This window comes from Quercus suber, unplaced genomic scaffold, assembly GCF_002906115.3.
Source record: "Quercus suber isolate HL8 unplaced genomic scaffold, Cork oak 2.0 scaffold_262, whole genome shotgun sequence".
Taxonomy (NCBI): domain Eukaryota; kingdom Viridiplantae; phylum Streptophyta; class Magnoliopsida; order Fagales; family Fagaceae; genus Quercus; species Quercus suber.
In genome coordinates, this window is record NW_027069718.1 from 411,732 (window position 1) to 430,332 (window position 18,601).

General features: G+C 37.9%; 2 non-coding genes and 1 pseudogene across 2 annotated transcripts; 1 reads left to right on the forward strand and 2 right to left on the reverse strand.

The window, feature by feature from the left end:
- Positions 1 to 11,253: 11,253 nt before the first annotated feature.
- LOC112030413 (pentatricopeptide repeat-containing protein At1g06143-like) lies at positions 11,254 to 13,667 on the forward strand (annotated as a pseudogene).
- A 1,801-nt stretch (positions 13,668 to 15,468) lies between these two features.
- LOC112023331 (small nucleolar RNA Z102/R77) lies at positions 15,469 to 15,559 on the reverse strand. Its single transcript, XR_002884028.1, has one exon. It is a non-coding gene; the product is annotated as a small nucleolar RNA Z102/R77 (small nucleolar RNA).
- A 113-nt stretch (positions 15,560 to 15,672) lies between these two features.
- Positions 15,673 to 15,759, reverse strand: LOC112023332 (small nucleolar RNA Z102/R77). The gene has a single exon (XR_002884031.1). It is a non-coding gene; the product is annotated as a small nucleolar RNA Z102/R77 (small nucleolar RNA).
- Positions 15,760 to 18,601: the final 2,842 nt, after the last annotated feature.

Here is an 18,601-nt window from a genome sequence, read left to right on the forward strand (position 1 = left end):
TTGAGAGGGAGAGAGGGAAATCAACCTATTGGTGCATGCTTGCCGGTCTAACTCTCTATTTTTTCCTTTCTTCTTTCTTTGTTTTTAGTTTTTCCTCTTATCTTTTCTTTCTTTTCTTTTACACTTGTTTTCTATTTTTTGTGATTCCTCAGAGATGATTCTTGCTACCCCTCTTTTGGGCATGACAAGGGTCTCCTTATATAGTGCCTGCCGTGACCAGATTTTACTATTTTAGCTCTTAACCACCTTTGTATAGTCTGGGTGTACTTGTCGACCACCACTAGTCCGTCTGTGTGCCACTACCCATTTCCAGACAAAGGAGAGCTATGTTATTTATTAGTCTGTCGTGGCATCCTTTCCTGCCACGATATGGGCGCTCTCTCTCTCTCTCTTTCTATCCCTTATGGCATGCACCTAGCGGTTCCTACTCAACCTTACTTCTTTTGGGTGGTCTGTCATCCTAGCAGGACGTACACCCCAAAAGAGCTTGGACAGGAGCTGCAGAATAGGTTTTTTCCCCTCTTCCTACAACCAAACCATGCTCTCTTATCTCTGACCCATGACCCCACCATGTCCCATATTGGCTGGGTACATGTTAGTGGTGTCTGGGCCTTGCACGTGCCTCCCTTTCACGTATGTCCAAAATCTGCCTACTGCTCATGTGTTTGCCTCAGTCTAGAGGCTTGCCTGCATAGTTTGTCACCCTTCTTTGGCCTTTTATGTGGGTTGTCTTACGATTTCCCGTTCCCCTTAGGGGCTGGGCTTTATTTAATACTGGGCTTTATATTTCTTTTAGCCTATTCCTTGATTGCCAACATGTCCTGCCATATCATTCTGTCATTTTTGCTGTAATGACTCAATCCTGCTGGACCTCTTCAAGCCTGCCGCTTATTCTTTCCCTAGTGGCTTAGCATGGTTATGAGTTTTCTTACGTATGGGCTCCTGTGTCCCTTTTATTTTCTCTTGGGCATCCTTGGCCCATTTGTTTTTTTTTGGGCTTCCTTGGCCCTTTTCCTAATTCTGTGTTCCCATGGGCTTTTACTAACTTCATTGGGCTTCTTCAGCCCAATTACCTCATACTCATCTTTGGGGTTTATGGGTTTGCCATTAACCTCTTACTCTCTTTGCTTGCATTGCTTTGGGCCTGCCATGGTCTATTCTCACTTTTCTACATCATACACTATCAATGGGTTTGCTATTTGCTATTTCTCTCTTTCTAGGCTCCTTTGAGCCCATTTGCTTCCTCAAAACCCATTTATTTATTTTATGGACTTGTGATCCATTATTCCTGCCACTTGAGTTTAATGGTTCTTTTTTTCTATCTATTTGCCAACTTCTTTTCGGTCTGTGTTGCTGGGCTCCCTCTTTCCTTTTTTTTTTTTTTTTTTGTTTCCAAAATGACCATCAACACAGCTTAATGATTTAAAGAACGTACTGTCAATTTGGACATTTTAGACTCCATTTGTTATAAATTTACGGATTATCAAACCTCTTTATGCTTCGTTTGTTTCGAAGTAAAATATTTTCAAGAAAATATTTTCATATTTTATAATGTTCATTTTACAGTAAAATATTTGGTCAAAAGTAAAATATTTTCAATCAACTAAAACAACCAAGGAAAGTTTGTGTAAAATATTTTACACATAATATTTTGGTAAAACATTTTACATTTTGTGCACTCTCTTAGTTGCAATACTTTGCCTCTCCACATACTCTACCCCTCTCTATCACTCTCACGCTCTATCAATATTCTTTCCATAACTCAGCCCACCATGGTCGTTCTCTCCCACCCATCACCAGCTCCACTTTAGGCACCACACTTACTGACTCCTCCCTTCACCAACACCACTCATCACCGACTCAACTATCACCAGTTCCACCTGAGTTTTTTATTTTGTTATTGTCCATTACTGTCACTAGCTCCATCATTTCTTGGCCACCTCAATTATCATCAACTCATCCATAAGTTCTTAGTTATGATTTTTTTTTTCCTTTATTGTCAAGTAGGTTTACCAATCCGTGGAGTTTGGATGGTTTATGGGTCAAGGGTGGCTGCTTTTGTGTGTTGTGGTGGATGGTTGGGATGGACAGTGGGTCATGATGGTTAGTTTGTGGTTGCAGTGAGTAGCGAAAATGGTTTGTAGGTTGTTGTTGTAGTGGTTGTGTTGTGGTTGTGTTGGGTAGCCGAAATGGTTTATGGGTTGTTGTGGTAGTGATTGTATTGTGGTGGTGGTTGTGCCATGGATAAAGGTTTAAACTGAGTTCTAGGCAATGTCCTCTAGTGGTTTTGATAATTGTCCTCTAGCATACATCTATCATGGCTTCTAATCCATGGCAACAACAAATCAGGGCAACAAGTTGTTGATGCCCATTTTTGCAAATCCGTACCCAAAGGCCCATAAGAAAAAAAGCCTAATAAGTTGCAAGACGCAAAAGCCCATACGAAGGAAAGCCCAATGAAAAGTAAGGCCCAAAGACCCACCAAGAAGACCGAAGAGCAAGAAAGCTCCAACGAAAAAGGTGTAAGTGAAAGCAATCTACAGCAAAACGAAAATTTGCAGCAGAATACAGATCTGCCGCAGAATACAGTTCTTTGGTAGAATGACTTCGGCAAATAAAGATAAATTGGGCCCAAGACCCTTTTGATCCAGTCAACATTATTTGGCCCACAAAGCTCAAAATCCTTTTATATAAAAGGATAAGCGTGAAAACTAATATGAAAAAGCACGATGAAAAGAAACAATGAGCAGTAGGAAGTGTCAGCAGCAGGAATCACGTGAAGGAAAGAAAAGCCAAGCTAAAGAAAATGACAAACACAACAAAAAACGCGTGAAGAAATAAAATAGAGTCACGCAACAGAACAAAAAAAAAATTAATCTACTACAGCAGAAATGGCATGAGAACAAAAGAAGACAAAAGCAGGAGATAGTAGAGCTAGCACCGGAGCACCACCAACCTGTACTCAGCCAATACAAGGGAGGTGGGCCCACGGTCAAGGGGATTCAGAGGGTGTGGTTTGGTGGTGGGGGAAAAAGGGGATCTATATTTGGTTTCCTGCCATGACTTCTTTTGGGAATATACCTTGCTGGGATGGTATCTTACCCAAAAGAAGTAACAGATGGTTGGGACCATCTAATGCATGCCATAGAGCTAGGTAGTGAGGTAACCCAATCTTTATCCATTTAAACCTAGAGGAAAAAGTATACAACAAGAACAAACAAAAGGAAATTTTGTCGTGAAATGAGTAATGGTGCAGCAAATATATACTAGAGCAATGGCAGTGGTTGAGGCAACCAATGGGTTGGTGGGTAATCTTGAATGGATGCCCACAATAAACTAAAAACAGTTGGTGAAGCTCTAGGGGTAAAAGGGAGAAATCCCATTGAATTAGCTTACTATAAAAGGAGGAGGTAACCATGGATGAAAGGGGACCGAAGAAAGAAGCATCTAAAAGGGGGGGACCAAATGGGAGAAGCACCTAAAGGAGAAAACCTATGGTAAGAGAGTAGTAAGTATCCAGAGAGAGGGACTCAGGAAAAGGAAAGACCAAAAAGGGGAACAACCCACGGCAAGAGAGTAGTAAGAAACTAAGAGTAAAAAAGAACGGAGAGAAAGAAAGAAAGAAATAAAGTGGTAAAAAAAGAAAAGAGAAAATACGGCAAGAATAAGGGGATGCATCAATAGACCATCTTTTCTCTCCCTCTTAGCAAACCCACTCTTTGAAGTCCCCAAAAGTAATAACTAGTAGCTATTTAGGTCTATTCTCTAAAATGCACAACTTTGATGGCAAAAGCCTATGAGAAGGCTGTTTAAGTTGGGGTTTGAGTTCCTTCTTGGTTTACTTATTCTATGGAAAGATTCAATACTTGATTTCGATTACAAATATATTTGATTTTTTCTCATTATAACTTATATTTGTTGTATTTAGTCATTCTTCTGTAGTACCTTTTTATTGTATTTACTGTGTTAAGCTATTATACTAGATAAACCTTTTCTGCCAAAACTTTCTTCTTTATTTGTTATTGTGTGTTTTACTTTTGACACAAACTAATCATTATCTTGCCATAAGTATATATATATACATATATCTTGTCTCTCATGTCCTGCAGAATATATTTTATAGATGTATATATGAATACGTATAAGTATATATACTCATATATGTATGTATATATATTTGAGAATATGCTAACCCATTTAAACTAACATTTGTTTGATTGGTATTTTCTTTGGGTTTTAGATTTGTTTATGTGCAGGAAGTAGAAAAGTATTTATGCGGTAAGAAAAATGAAGAGTATTCATTCACGTTGCAGAAAGCTTTACTTACTACACGGTAGACAGTTTTACTACGCGGCATACAGCTTTATTGCACAGTAGAAAGTTTTACTACACAGCAAACGGTTTTATTACACGGCGAAAATGTTTGCTGCACAGTAGAAAAGTTCCTTTTGCGGTAGAAACCAGAGAAGAGTTCTTTCTGCGGCAGAAACGTTAATCCTGTTGCAGAAACTAGTAGTAGTAGAAATAGAAAAGTCAATCTTGCGGTAGAAACTGGAGAAAAGTTCTTTTTGCGACAGAAACAGAGGATAAGCCCACTTTGTAATGTCTTCCCTTAGACTTGGACTCAACATTTGCGCACAAGCCGGACTAAATTAAGTTGCAGTTGGACTGGTTTTAACTCTCTTACTCAGAATATTTGGGCCTAGTATCGCAGGAGGCAGCTTAGCCCAATATAACAAAAAGGCCCACTACACAAGTACGGTAGAAACAAAAACATAGCAAAATCCAAATAAACATGTGATTGCATCAAGAACAAATCATCCAAGCAAACATGTTCATACTCACCATCAAACATATAGCCAATGCATGTTCATGTGAATACATGACTTACCTCCCTTACCTTATTTTATCTTAGCACCTATGCATCATGAATGGATATATGAATGCATGTTCATGGCATCAAAGTAAGAAAATAAAAGAAAACCCTAATCTAGCATGTCAAAGGAAAGCAAACAATTCAAACAGAGGAATAGAGACTTAAAAAGTATCAAAAGGAACAAAATAGAGGCATATGGTGTAAAAGAAACAATGAAACAGAAGCTAAAAACCTAAACCAGGGTTTCTAGGAACGAGAATGCGTGCGCATATATAGGGCTGCGTATGTAGGCCAATTGTATGCGTATGCGTACTTCAAGCCTAGTTGCGCATGTAGAAAGCATGCGTACGCAGACTTGCTCAGGAACCCTAACCAAGAACAGAAAATAGAAAAATAGATTAGAATCTTAAAATGAAGAAATTAACAACCTAACATGCTTTAAAATATAAAGACTAACTAAAACTAAGCTAACCTTAAACAAAGCAAGGAAGCAAGATTAAAAACAAGATTAAAGCAGAAATGAAAGAAAAGAGTTTAGAGCTTAATACCTCAAACAAGAAGCTTTTTAAGCTTGATTTTGACCGTTCCCTTCAATCAGTCTATTCACAACGAAATAAAAATGATTAATAAACTTCAAAACTTGAGGGTCAAGACCTTAAAATGTCCCAATCAAAAAAAAAAAAAAAAAATTTGACTTGAGGATGTTTTGTGAAAAACTCCCTCTTTGATTCACTAATTCTAATGAATCTTAGATTTTCCCTTAGAATTTTCTATTTGTTTTTGAAATATACCATATAAGGCTTTATATAGTTGAAAAATGGGGGTTTGGAATGGCTCCCAGACAATGTAAGATTTTAATTCCAAACCTTAGTCTTTAATGCAAAAAAAATGCCTTTCATAGGTTTCTGAAACCCTAGTTGTGTGCACAGGTTCGTGCCTACGTAAGCATGCATCAAACCTGCATACATAGGTCCTTGCCTACATACGCAGACTGAGAGTTTCCTTGGCCTTTTATTTTCCAAAAATAGATTTATTCGCTCATAAAAAGTTATATTTTCCATTTTAACACATTTTAAGTCAATTTGTAATTTGATTGGGCTTTAAACCAACATTGGGCTTTAGAATTTTGGTATCATTGAAAAACGGAGGCCCAAGTCGTAAGGGGTGTAAAATGCGGTATCTACAGTTGACACAATTTACTCCATTTAATCTAATGAATTTTCCTCCTCTCAACTCTTTGGCCCCACCAATTTACGTATCGTAATCTCTAGTTCATGGCAAAGTGTTTGGGGTAACTTGAAACAACTCATCGAATAAGTCAGAATAGCTTGCATTACCACTTTCAAAAGCACCTCCCTACTGGCTTGAGAAAGAAGCTTCTCTTTCCATCCCCGGAGTTTTGATCAAGCTCTTTCCTTTATGTACATAAAGCTGGCTTTTTTCTTGTGACCTATAAAAGAAGGAAGGCTCAAATATTTTTCATTGTTTGATTTCCGACACTCCCAATATTTGAATAATATCCTCTTGAACCTTTGCAGAAGAGCTTTGCTGAAAAAAAAATTGTTGTTTTGTCTCTATTTAGTTGCTGCCCTGAAGCGTCCTCATAGGTTTTAAGTAAACTTTGAATGTAATAACACTCTTGGATTGAAGCTTTGCAAAACAATAGGCTATCATCTACAACAAATAAATGGGTTAGTTTAGGACCACTTTTGCAAATGGAGATGCCTCTAATATGGCCCGAAGTAGAAGCTTGGTTATTCAAACCATGAAGTCCCTTAGTACAAATGAGAAAAAGATAAGGGAAAAGTCACCCTGTCTAATACCTTGACTAGAATGAATAATATCAAAAGGTTCACCATTTATAAGAAAAGAGTAAAAGACAGCAGTCATACACTCCATCGTCAATGCTACCCATTTGTCATGAAATCCCCTTTTTTTCAACAAAATCTCTATAAAAAACCATTCCACTCTATCATATGCCTTATTCATATCACGTTTAAGGGTCATAAAACCTGATTTCCCATATTGTTGGAGCTTCATATAATCAAGAGTTTCGAAGAGCATCAAAATATTATTTGTGATAACCCTCCTTGCTTGGTAAGCATTTTGATTTTCAATAGCAACAAAAGCTAGCAACTTTTTCAGCGTATTAGCTAACACTTTAGAGATCAATTTATACACCACGTTGTAGAGATTGATAGGCCTGAATTCAAAAATTTTGGCGAAAGTACACTTTACCATCCTAAATTATACACTAGATTGCACTTTACACCATAAATGATTCAAATGCACGCTTTACACCCTAAACTATGACCTCTATTACACTTTGCACCCCAACCTTAGTCAAATTGTTAAGTTAGACAAAAATTAATAATACATGACTTGCACATAATTTTTGCTTAGGTGAGACACTGTTTATAGACTAAAACACCATTTTCACAAACAACTAAAAACAAAAGCATTTTTCTTCCTAGCTCTTTCTTTCTTTGGCATGATTAATTCTAATAACAAGTCTAGGAAAGCATCATTTGGGTCATAAATTTGAGGGTTGCGCTCAACTATATAAGGTCTGCCATAGTACTTATCACTGATTATAGTGTGGTGGTTTTCCCTTATAGTGTGATTGTAAGATTATTGCTCTTAACAACATCAAAAGTAGTGTGCCCATCACTTGTGAATCTTTGCTTTGGTCGCTCACTTTGCGATGTGGGATCAGGACTTTTGGGCTTAGATCCCCTCACCCTACCACACCTTCAAGAGGAGAGCCAACCTCGGCTTTGATACCATTTGTAACGACAGAGCCTCCACAGTTCCCAATTGCCGTGTGCATATACTTCAACCTAAGCTTAGGTCCCCGAGTTTTCATAAGTTTCTGGGGTAAAAGCTTGTGCATACGTTAGGAGTTGCCCATCACTTATGAACCTTTGCTTTGGTCGCTCACTTTGCGAAGTGGGATCAGGACTTTTGGGCTTAGATCCCCTCACCTTACCACACCCTCAAGAGGAGAGCCGTCTCAACTCTGATACCATTTGTAACGACAGAGCCCCCACAGTTCCTGACTGCCGTGTGCACATACTTCAACCCAGGCTTAGGTCCTCGAGTTTTCACAAGCTTCTGGGGTAAAAGCTTGTGCACACGTTAGGGGTTACCCATTACTTATGAACCTTTGCTTTGGTCACCCAAAAAAAAAAAAAAAAAAAAAATTGACTTGAGGATGTTTTGTAAAAAACTCTCCCTTTGATTCACTAATTCTAATGAATCTTAGATTTTCCCTTAGAATTTTCTATGTGTTTTTGAAATATACCATATAAGGCTTTATATAGTTGAAAAATGGGGGTTTGGAATGGCTCCCAGACAATGTAAGATTTTAATTCCAAACCTTAGTCTTTAATGCAAAAAACATGCATTTCATAGGTTTCTGAAACCCTAGTTGTGTGCACAGGTTCGTGCCTGTGTAAGCATGCATCAAACCTGCATACGTAGGTCCTTGCCTGCATACGCAGTCTGAGAGTTTCCTTGGCCTTTTATTTTCCAAAAATAGATTTATTTGCTTATAAAAAGTTATATTTTCCATTTTAACACATTTTAAGTCAATTTGTAATTTGATTGGGCTTTAAACCAACATTGGGCTTTAGAATTTCGGTATCATTGAAAAACGGAGGCCCAAGTCGTAAGGGGTGTAAAATGCGGCATCTATAGTTGACACAATTTACTCCATTTAATCTAGTGAATTTCCTCCTCTCAACTCTTTGGCCCCACCAATTTACGTATCGTAATCTCTAGTTCATGGCAAAGTGTTTGGGGTAACTTGAAACAACTCATCGAATAAGTTAGAATAACTTGCATTACCACTTTCAAAAGCACCTTCCTACTGGCTTGAGAAAGAAGCTTCTCTTTCTATCCCTGGAGTTTTGATCAAGCTCTTTCCTTTATGTACATAAAGCTGGCTTTTTTCTTGTGACCTAGAAAAGAAGGAAGGCTCAAATATTTTTCATTGTTTGATTTCCGACACTCCCAATATTTGAATAATATCCTCTTGAACCTTTGCAAAAGTAGCTTTGCTAAAAAAAAAATTGTTGTTTTGTCTCTATTTAGTTGCTGCCCTGAAGCGTCCTCATAGGTTTTAAGTAAACTTTGAATGTAATAACACTCCTGGATTGAAGCTTTGCAAAACAATAGGCTATCATCTACAAAAAATAAATGGGTTAGTTTAGGACCACTTTTGCAAATGGAGATGCCTCTAATATGGCCCTAAGTAGAAGCTTGGTTATTCAAACCATGAAGTCCCTTAGTAAAATTGAGAAAAAGATAAGGGAAAAGTCACCCTGTCTAATACCTTGACTAGAATGAATAATATCAGAAGGTTCACCATTTATAAGAAAAGAGTAAAAGACAGCAGTCATACACTCCATCGTCAATGCTACCCATTTGTCATGAAATCCCTTTTTTTTCAACAAAATCTCCATAAAAAACCATTCCACTCTATCATATGCCTTATTCATATCACGTTTAAGGGTCATAAAACCTGATTTCCCATATTGTTGGAGCTTCATATAATCAAGAGTTTCAAAGAGCATCAAAATATTATTTGTGATAACCCTCCTTGCTTGGTAAGCATTTTGATTTTCAAAAGCAACAAAAGCTAGCAACTTTTTCAGCGTATTAGCTAACACTTTAGAGATCAATTTATACACCACGTTGTAGAGACTGATAGGCCAAAATTCAAAAATTTTGGAGAAATTACACTTTACCATCCTAAATTATACACTAGATTGCATTTTACACCATAAATTATTCAAATGCACGCTTTACACCCTAAACTATGACCTCTATTACACTTTGCACCCCAACCTTAGTCAAATTGTTAAGTTAGACAAAAATTAATAATACATGACTTGCACATAATTTTTGCTTAGGTGAGACACTGTTTATAGACTAAAACACCATTTTCACAAACAACTAAAAACAAAAGCATTTTTCTTCCCAGCTCTTTCTGTCTATGGCATGATTAATTCTAATAACAAGTCTAGGAAAGCATCATCTGGGTCATAAATTTGAGGGTTGCGCTCAACTATATAAGGTTTGCCATAGTACTTATCACTAATCGTAGTGTGGTGGTTTTCCCTTATAGTGTGATTGTAAGATTATTGCTCTTAACAACATCAAAAGTAGTGTGCCCATCACTTATGAATCTTTGCTTTGGTCGCTCACTTTACGATGTGGGATCAGGACTTTTGGGCTTAGATCCCCTCACCTTACCACACCTTCAAGAGGAGAGCCAACCTCGGCTTTGATACCATTTGTAACGACAGAGTTTCCACAGTTCCCAACTGCCGTGTGCACATACTTCAACTCAAGCTTAGGTCCCCAAGTTTTCACAAGCTTTTGGGGTAAAAGCTTGTGCATACGTTAGGAGTTGCCCATCACTTATGAACCTTTGCTTTGGTCACTCACTTTGCGATGTGGGATCAGGACTTTTGGGCTTAGATCCCCTCACCCTACCACACCCTCAAGAGGAGAGCCACCTCAGCTTTGATACCGTTTGTAACGACAGAGCCCCTACAGTTCCCGATTGCCGTGTGCACATACTTCAACCCAGGCTTAGGTCCCCAAGTTTTCACAAGCTTCTGGGGTAAAAGCTTGTGCACACGTTAGGGGTTGCCCATCACTTATAAACCTTTGCTTTGGTCGCTCACTTTGCGATGTAGGATCAGGACTTTTGGGTTTAAATCCCCTTACCCTACCACACCCTCAAGAGGAGAGCCGACATCGGCTCTGATACCATTTGTAATGACAGAACCCCTACAATTTTCGATTGCCATGTGCACATACTTCAACCCAGGCTTAGGTCCCCAAGTTTTCACAAGCTTCGGGGGTAAAGGCTTGTGCACACGTTAGGAGTTGCCCATCACTTATGAAACTTTGCTTTGGTCACTAACTTTGCGATGTGGGATCAGGACTTTTGGGCTCAGATTCCTTCACCCTACCACACCTTCAAGAGGAGAGCTGACCTCGGTTCTGATACCATTTGTAACGATAGAGCCTCCACAGTTCCCGACTGCCGTGTGCACATACTTCAACCTAGGCTTAGGTCCCTGAGTTTTCACAAGCTTTTGGGGTAAAAGCTTGTGCATATGTTAGGAGTTACTCATCACTTATGAACCTTTGCTTTGGTCACTCACTTAACGATGTGAGATCAGGACTTTTGGGCTTAGATCCCCTCACCCTACCACACCCTCAAGAAGAGAGCCAACCTTGGCTCTGATACCATTTGTAATGACAGAGCCCCCACAGTTTTCGACTACCATGTGCACAAGCTTTTACCCCAAAAACTTGTAAAAACTCAGGGACCTAAGCTTGGGTTGAAGTATGTGCACATGGCAGTCGGGAACTGTGGGGGCTCTATCGTTACAAAGGGTATCAGGGTCGAGGTCGGCTCTCCTATTGAAGGTGTGGTAGGGTGAGGGGATCTAAGCTTAAAAGTTCTGATCCCACATCGCAAAGTGAGCGACCAAAGCAAAGGTTCATAAGTGATGGGCAACCCCTAACGTGTGCATAAACTTTTACCCCAGAAGCTTGTGAAAACTCGGGGACCAAAGCCTGGGTTGAAGTATGTGCACACAGTAGTCGGGAACTGTGGAGGCTCTGTCATTACAAATGGTATCAGAGCCGAGGTCGGCTCTCCTCTTGAGGATGTGGTAGGGTGAGGGGATCTAAGTCCAAAAGTCCTGATCCCACATCGCAAAGTGTGCAACCGAAGCAAAGGTTCATAAGTGATGGGCAACTCCTAACATATGCACAAGCTTTTACCCCTGAAGCTTGTGAAAACTCGGGGATCTAATCCTGGGTTAAAGTATGTGCACACGGCAGTCGAGAACTGTGGGGGCTCTGTCGTTACAAATGGTATCATAGCTGAGGTCGGCTCTCTTCTTGAGGGTGTGGTAGGGTGAAGGGATCTACGCCCAAAATTCCTGATCCCACATCGCAAAGTGAGTGACCAAAGTAAAGGTTCATAAGTGATGGGCAACTCTTAACGAATGCACAAGCTTTTACCCCAGAAGCTTATGAAAACTCGAGAACCTAAGCCTGGGTTGAAGTATGTGCACACGGTAGTCGGGAACTGTGGGAGCTCTATCGTTATAGTTGGTCTCCCAAAAAGAGCTTTTAATTCATTATTTCATTTTGTGTTTTCTTGCTTTATTCTTTTAATAATGTCCATAAGACTAATAGCTCAAAAGAGTGTGTATTTTTCTTAAATAGTGCAATGACCCTAAACCTGGTTCTTGTGGTTAGAATGGAAGAAAAGAAGCTAGAGAGGCAAACGTGAGACAGAGTTGGAAGAAGACGAGATAGAGCTTCAGAAAAGCGTTGATGAATGTTGATTTGTTTCTCTTTCTGCTCTAGCCTCTTGTTGATTATTCCTCTTCTACTCAGCTCCGTTTCACTTTATGGTCTATACAAGACCTGCAAGTAGGGTCAACTAGTTTTTGGGCCGAGTTACACTTGGCAAATATGTGGAGTTTGGATTGATTTCTATTCAAATTTTGGCAAAATTGGTAGATCAAGAAGGGTGTTTGATGAAATGCCTGACAGAGATGTTTATGCATGGACTACGATAGTTTTTGCTTATGTTTGTACTAGGGATTTGAGTTCTGCAAGGGGATGGAATATTGCTACATGGAGCACTATGATTGATGGATATGCAAGAATGGGGAATTTCGATTATGCAGAGTTGTTATTCAATTAGATGTCTGTAAGGGATATAATCTCACGGACAACCATGATCACTTGCTATTCTCAGCACTAGAAATTCAGAGAAGCATTAGCAATATTTAACGAAATGACGAGTAATGGGATCCATCCTGATGAAGTGACCATGGCAACTGTTATATCAGCTTGTGCCCATCTTGGAGATCTTGATTTAGGAAAGGAAATTCATCTTTATATATTGTAGATTGGATTTAATGTTGATGTTTATGTTGGGTTTGCGCTTATTGATATGTATGCCAAGTGTGGGAGCTTAGACAGGTCACTTTCAGTGTTCTTTAAGTTGTGGGAGAAAAATTTGTTTTGTTGGAATTCAGTTATATACGGGCTTGCAGTTCATGGGTATGCAGATGAAGCGCTAAAGATGTTTAGGGGAATGGAGAGGGAGAAGATCAAAGCTAATGGAATTACTTTTATTAGAGTTCTAAGAGCCTGCACTCATACAGGACTTGTTGAAGAAGGCTGAAGGATGTTTTTGAGCATGACAGATGATTACTCAATCCTTCCTGAAGTTGGACACTATGGATGTATGGTTGATCTATTGAGCAAAGCAGGCTTGCTTAAAGATGCACTAGAGTTGATAAGAAGCATGAAAGTTGAACCAAACAACATTATATGGGGGGCCTTGTTAGGTGGGTGCAAGCTCCACAAAAACTTGGAGATTGCTCAAGTTGCTGCTAAGGAACTGATGGCTTTGGAGCCAAACAACAATGGCCATTACAATCTTCTGGTTAACATGTATGCTGAAGTGAATAGATGGGGTGAGTTTGGAAAAATCCGGGCAGCCATGACGAATATAGGAGTGTAGAAAAGAAATGTCTTGGATCCAGTTGGATTGAAATGGAAAGGAAGATTCATCAGTTTGCAGCATCTGATAAATCTCACCCAGCTTCTAGTGAAATTCTCCTATTGCTGGCTAAATTAGGTGGGCAACTGAAGCTAGCTGGCTATGTACCTGAACTAATTTGGAGGGATTTAGCGTGAGCTGCCTACACCTTTTGGGGCATATGTAACATATTATTCTTTGGGGGTTCTTTACATAGTTATCCCCGCTCAATTTCTTGGTAAGAATTGACCATAATCATTGGAAAATATAAAAAGAAGCCGAATGGTTTCTTTGCCAACATATAAATAAAAGCGAAGAGAATTGAACTCCAGGCACCTGCATCATTTGCTCAATTATATGGACTCTTCTAGACTAAAATCATACCAGAGCTTTTAAATGGGACAACTGATCTTGCAGGTTTTGAACGAAGCAGCACTATTTTGTTATAGATAAACATATACTTGTTATTAATTCAAATCAAACTTCACATCAGGATCAACATCTTTTTATGTATTAATTCAAATCGAACTTCACATCAGATCAATGTCTGTTTGTGCAGTAAATTTGGAAGTGGGTCTACAACATATCATCGATAGGATAAAGTTTAACTACATAATTAGTTGTAACGTAAGGTTACAACCTTACTCAATAAAATAAACATTATTACAAATTTTGAAAATCTAATCGATAAATTGCATGTTCTTTACGTTCTTAAGTCTTAATACATATATCAAGTATTGTATCAACTGGATATTATTTATTATATGATCTATAATTTTATATTTTATTTACATCATTTTAAACTATAAAAAGTTACAATTTAAACAATTTAATGATGATATAATTATTAATCATTAATTTTCTAAAAAATTTGTAAGCATGGAAGATATAACAAGAAGATGTAAAATTCAAATGTGAATTTGTCAAAATTCACTTTCAATAAAAAGATATTAAATAAAGTTGTAGCCTTAGGCCCTTAGACCAAAACCAATATTGTAGCTAAATTTTGTCTTTACCGATATTGTCTCATCACAGAAAGGCTATTTCCCCTCATCTTAATTTATAGACAGAATAATCCATATCAGGATGTCATCTCTTCTCACTGAGAACCTAATTCATTCATAATAAATATGAATTTAGGTTGTTTAGTACCGGTTAAAAAAATTCCTCAGATGAGGCCGAGGACATATCCTTATGTTTCTGTTGGTGAACCTAATAGAACAAACATTGTTGTCATTACTAATTAGTCGCCTCTAGTAAGAATAGTTGCTCCCTACAGCAAAATCTGGAGGTTGACAAACCATATTCATGCAATAGATTAGGGAGTTCATGCACACGGCTGCACCAAATGATTTTAAGAATTATTATTTGAGAGGTTCTAGGGTAAAAGTGGTGCTTATTGAATTCAAATATAAGGCAATTCCCTTTAATAACATATTCCAATTCCAATCAATAAAATAAAGCAAGGTTGATTTTTCAAGATAATATTTCAATCAAACTATTCACAGCTGAGCATAAGAGTACATTATTCCAAACTGGGACTCTTGGCAACAAATGACCTTGTTTAGGCAGCTTCAGTGGAGTTAAACATGGAGTCAACGACCTTGTTTAGGCAGTGTGCGATTGGAGAAGAGTCTAAATATAATAAAAGTCACTTATTGGTGGGTAAATGAAGAGAGCATCAACCATATATTCATAGCAGAATTTTCATATTATATTGATAATTAATAATTCAATTGTTTTCAGAAAAATTAATAACGACCATTATAGCCATAATTTATATATTGGAGAAAACAATCACTGTTCTTTCACAAATGGATTTTAATGCATTACAAAACAAAATGACAAGAACAACAACACATTGCATGTCGCCTGCATTCTCTAGGCACGTTCTTCTTCCTGCCCTATGCATTTTAAAGAATTAAGTTCTCATTGCTACATATAAGAGCTAGGACAATGTTCTGCAGATAAAGAAAACGAGAAGATTGTACCATTAAGAGAATGATCAGATAGAGCTAATACAAATTGTGCCATCATTACGGCAATCAAACCAATAGGGAAACAAATATGTCTCAGTCGTCATTTCATTCTCCCAACTCCTAAAATCTTAAAAAATAAACAACCAAATCCACATTTTATTTTTTAATAAAAATACAGAAAGAAAACAAAATTAAACTGTATATAATATTTGTGTGGAGAAGGAGAACGATCAGCTAGAGCTAATACATGATTGATGCCATCATATCAGCAATCAAACCAATAGGGAAACATATTCCTCATCATCTCGTTCCCCATTCACCACCACATATTTCTAACATGAAAATTCAAAAACAAAGACCCAGCTCGTAAAATAGATATGGATTTTGACAAGCATAAAAAAGCAATGTTGCTAAGCAAAGTGAAATCCCAATGGGAATTCCAAGTACTGGGGAACGCAACGACGGCGTACTTGATAGGCGCCTGTGACTGTAAGAGTAATACCCTAAACAAAAGAGAGTTATTTATAGGTACAAGAGTGTGGTCAAATATCATAAACGTCCTTGACTTCAGCCCTGGCTAGCCCTCTGTGAGACTGAGAGACTTTGGGCTGAGGCCATGTTGAATGGGCCCATCATTCAAGCCATCTTCACTTGTTTAGGAATATATGGGCCAGCAACAACTACAAACCCAATTTTGAACCTAAAATATTTTAAAGCCCATATAATATTCAATTAATTACACAAATATCATTTTTAAAAATATTTTGATATTTGATAATTCAATAGTTTTTTTTTATTAGAGAGTTTTAATTTATGTCATCCACTGCTAATGATAACTCTTTATCATCAAACCAAAACTCTAATAAGTTTTTGGTGTAAGTGGGAATTAAACTCAAGATTTCTTATTCAACCATTAGAGACTTTACTAGTTGAGCTAATTATAATCAACTTGATAATTCGATAGTTACAACAATAGAGAATGAGGAAATTGAACTTTGGATGTTTCCATTGAAAATATCATGAGTTCCAATTGAATTACAAAACTAATAACTATACCAATATTATTTTAATTTAAGAAAATAGTATCCATTTAAACTTTTCCACAAAAAATAGTCCTTCCTTGAGTTTATTATAAGAACTTGTTAGTAGCTGAGTTACTCAAGTACAAATTAAAAATTACACAAATACCTTGACATAAAGACTTTTTTTTTTGGGGAGAAACTAGGCTTCCAAGAGCCTGGACATTTATTCAATAAAAAGACTATTCAATGAACATCAAAGCAAACTAGAGGGGCAATGTCATCAAGAAGAACTTCCAGCCAAACCTGAAGCCCCATACAACTCTTTACTTTTTTTGCTAATGCATCAGCGACAATATTATAGGTACGAGATACATGACAAAAATCTGAGAACTGTAATGCAGCAGCTTGAGAATGAATGTCCTCAATAATATGTCCATATGCAGAAAAGTCAGGACCTCTTTGGGAAATCGCCTGGATCACCACGACAGAATCTCCCTCAAAAATCACCGCTGTTACTCCTATCTCCAAGGAAAATTGCACAGCCCTACAACAGGCTAAAGCCTCAAGCTCCACCACGAATTGAGCCATAAGGACTGTCATGGTTCACGCTCCAATAGCCTCCCCACGCCATTCCCAGATAATAACTGCTAAACTTACCAAATTGCAAGACTTAATCCCAGTAGCATCAAAATTAGCTTTAAAAATCTGGGCTTCAGGTGGGTGCCATTGTTGGTTCAGAGATGACACTGGGACTGTTGGTACTAGCTCTTGGGCAACAAGGAAATCCTGTAAATAGCTTCCTACCAACGAGTAGAAATTTTGGTGGATCGATGAAGCTTTGCATGTTAAGGTTAGTGTATTGAGTTGATTAGAGGCATTGATTCGATCTAAAATTTAGGGTTGTGATTCTGAAATTTGGGTTTGAATTGGATTGGATGAGATTTTGGAGCTTCAAGTAGCATCAAAATTAGCTTTAAAAATCTGGGCTTCAGGTGGGTGCCATTGTTGGTTCAGAGATGACACTGGGACTGTTGGTACTAGCTCTTGGGCAACAAGGAAATCCTGTAAATAGCTTCCTACCAACGAGTAGAAATTTTGGTGGATCGATGAAGCTTTGCATGTTAAGGTTAGTGTATTGAGTTGATTAGAGGCATTGATTCGATCTAAAATTTAGGGTTGTGATTCTGAAATTTGGGTTTGAATTGGATTGGATGAGATTTTGGAGCTTCTTTAAATTTTGTGATTTTGGTGGTCTGATTTGGGTTGCGAGTCATAGTGGCAGCTGGATGTGGCTGGTGGGGGCAGTGTTTTTTGTTTTTTTGTTTTTTTTTTTTGCTATTGCTACTGTTGCGAGTGAATGTGGCTGGTGGAGGCAATGGTGGAGTTTTTGTTGGTTGTGGCATGGGTGGTAAGTTTGTGATGGTTGTGGAATGGGTGGTGGCTAGCAATGCTTAGGACTGTTGGGTTGAGAAAGAGAGAGAGACAGAGGGAGAGAGAGACAAAGGGAGAGTGAGGAAGAATAATAATAAAGAAAAAAAATATTTAAATGAAGCTTTAAAAGAAATAGAAGTTCTGATGTTGGGTGTATTGTAAAATCATGTGTTAAATGCTATAAAGTCAGTTTTTTAGATGCTACTCGCTAAAATATTTAAGACTCTTGATGTGAATGCTCTTAAAGGGTCTAAGATACCACACAAACTGCAGAGATATCCTATTAGAATATTTTTCAAATTCAATCAAGAGTTATCCAATTTCATTGTGTATCATGAATTATCAAGGTATAGAAAATAAATTTTCTAGACGCAAGAAATATAAACCATATTTTGATTTTATTCAAACTCGACAAATTTGGACATCAAGCAATTAACCCCCCAAACCCCTCAAATTCACATTAGATGTTCCAACTTTTGACCATAGAGTGAAACGAAGCTGAGTAGAAGAGGAATAATCAACTAGAGGCTAGAGCAGAAAGAGAAACAAATCAACATTCATCAACGCTTTTCTCAAGCTCTATCTCATCTTCTTCTAACTCTGTCTCACGTTCTAGCTCTATCTCACGTTTGCCTCTCTAGCTTCTTTTCTTCCAATCCAACCACAAGAACCAGACAAGTGTTAAACAAACCCATACCCA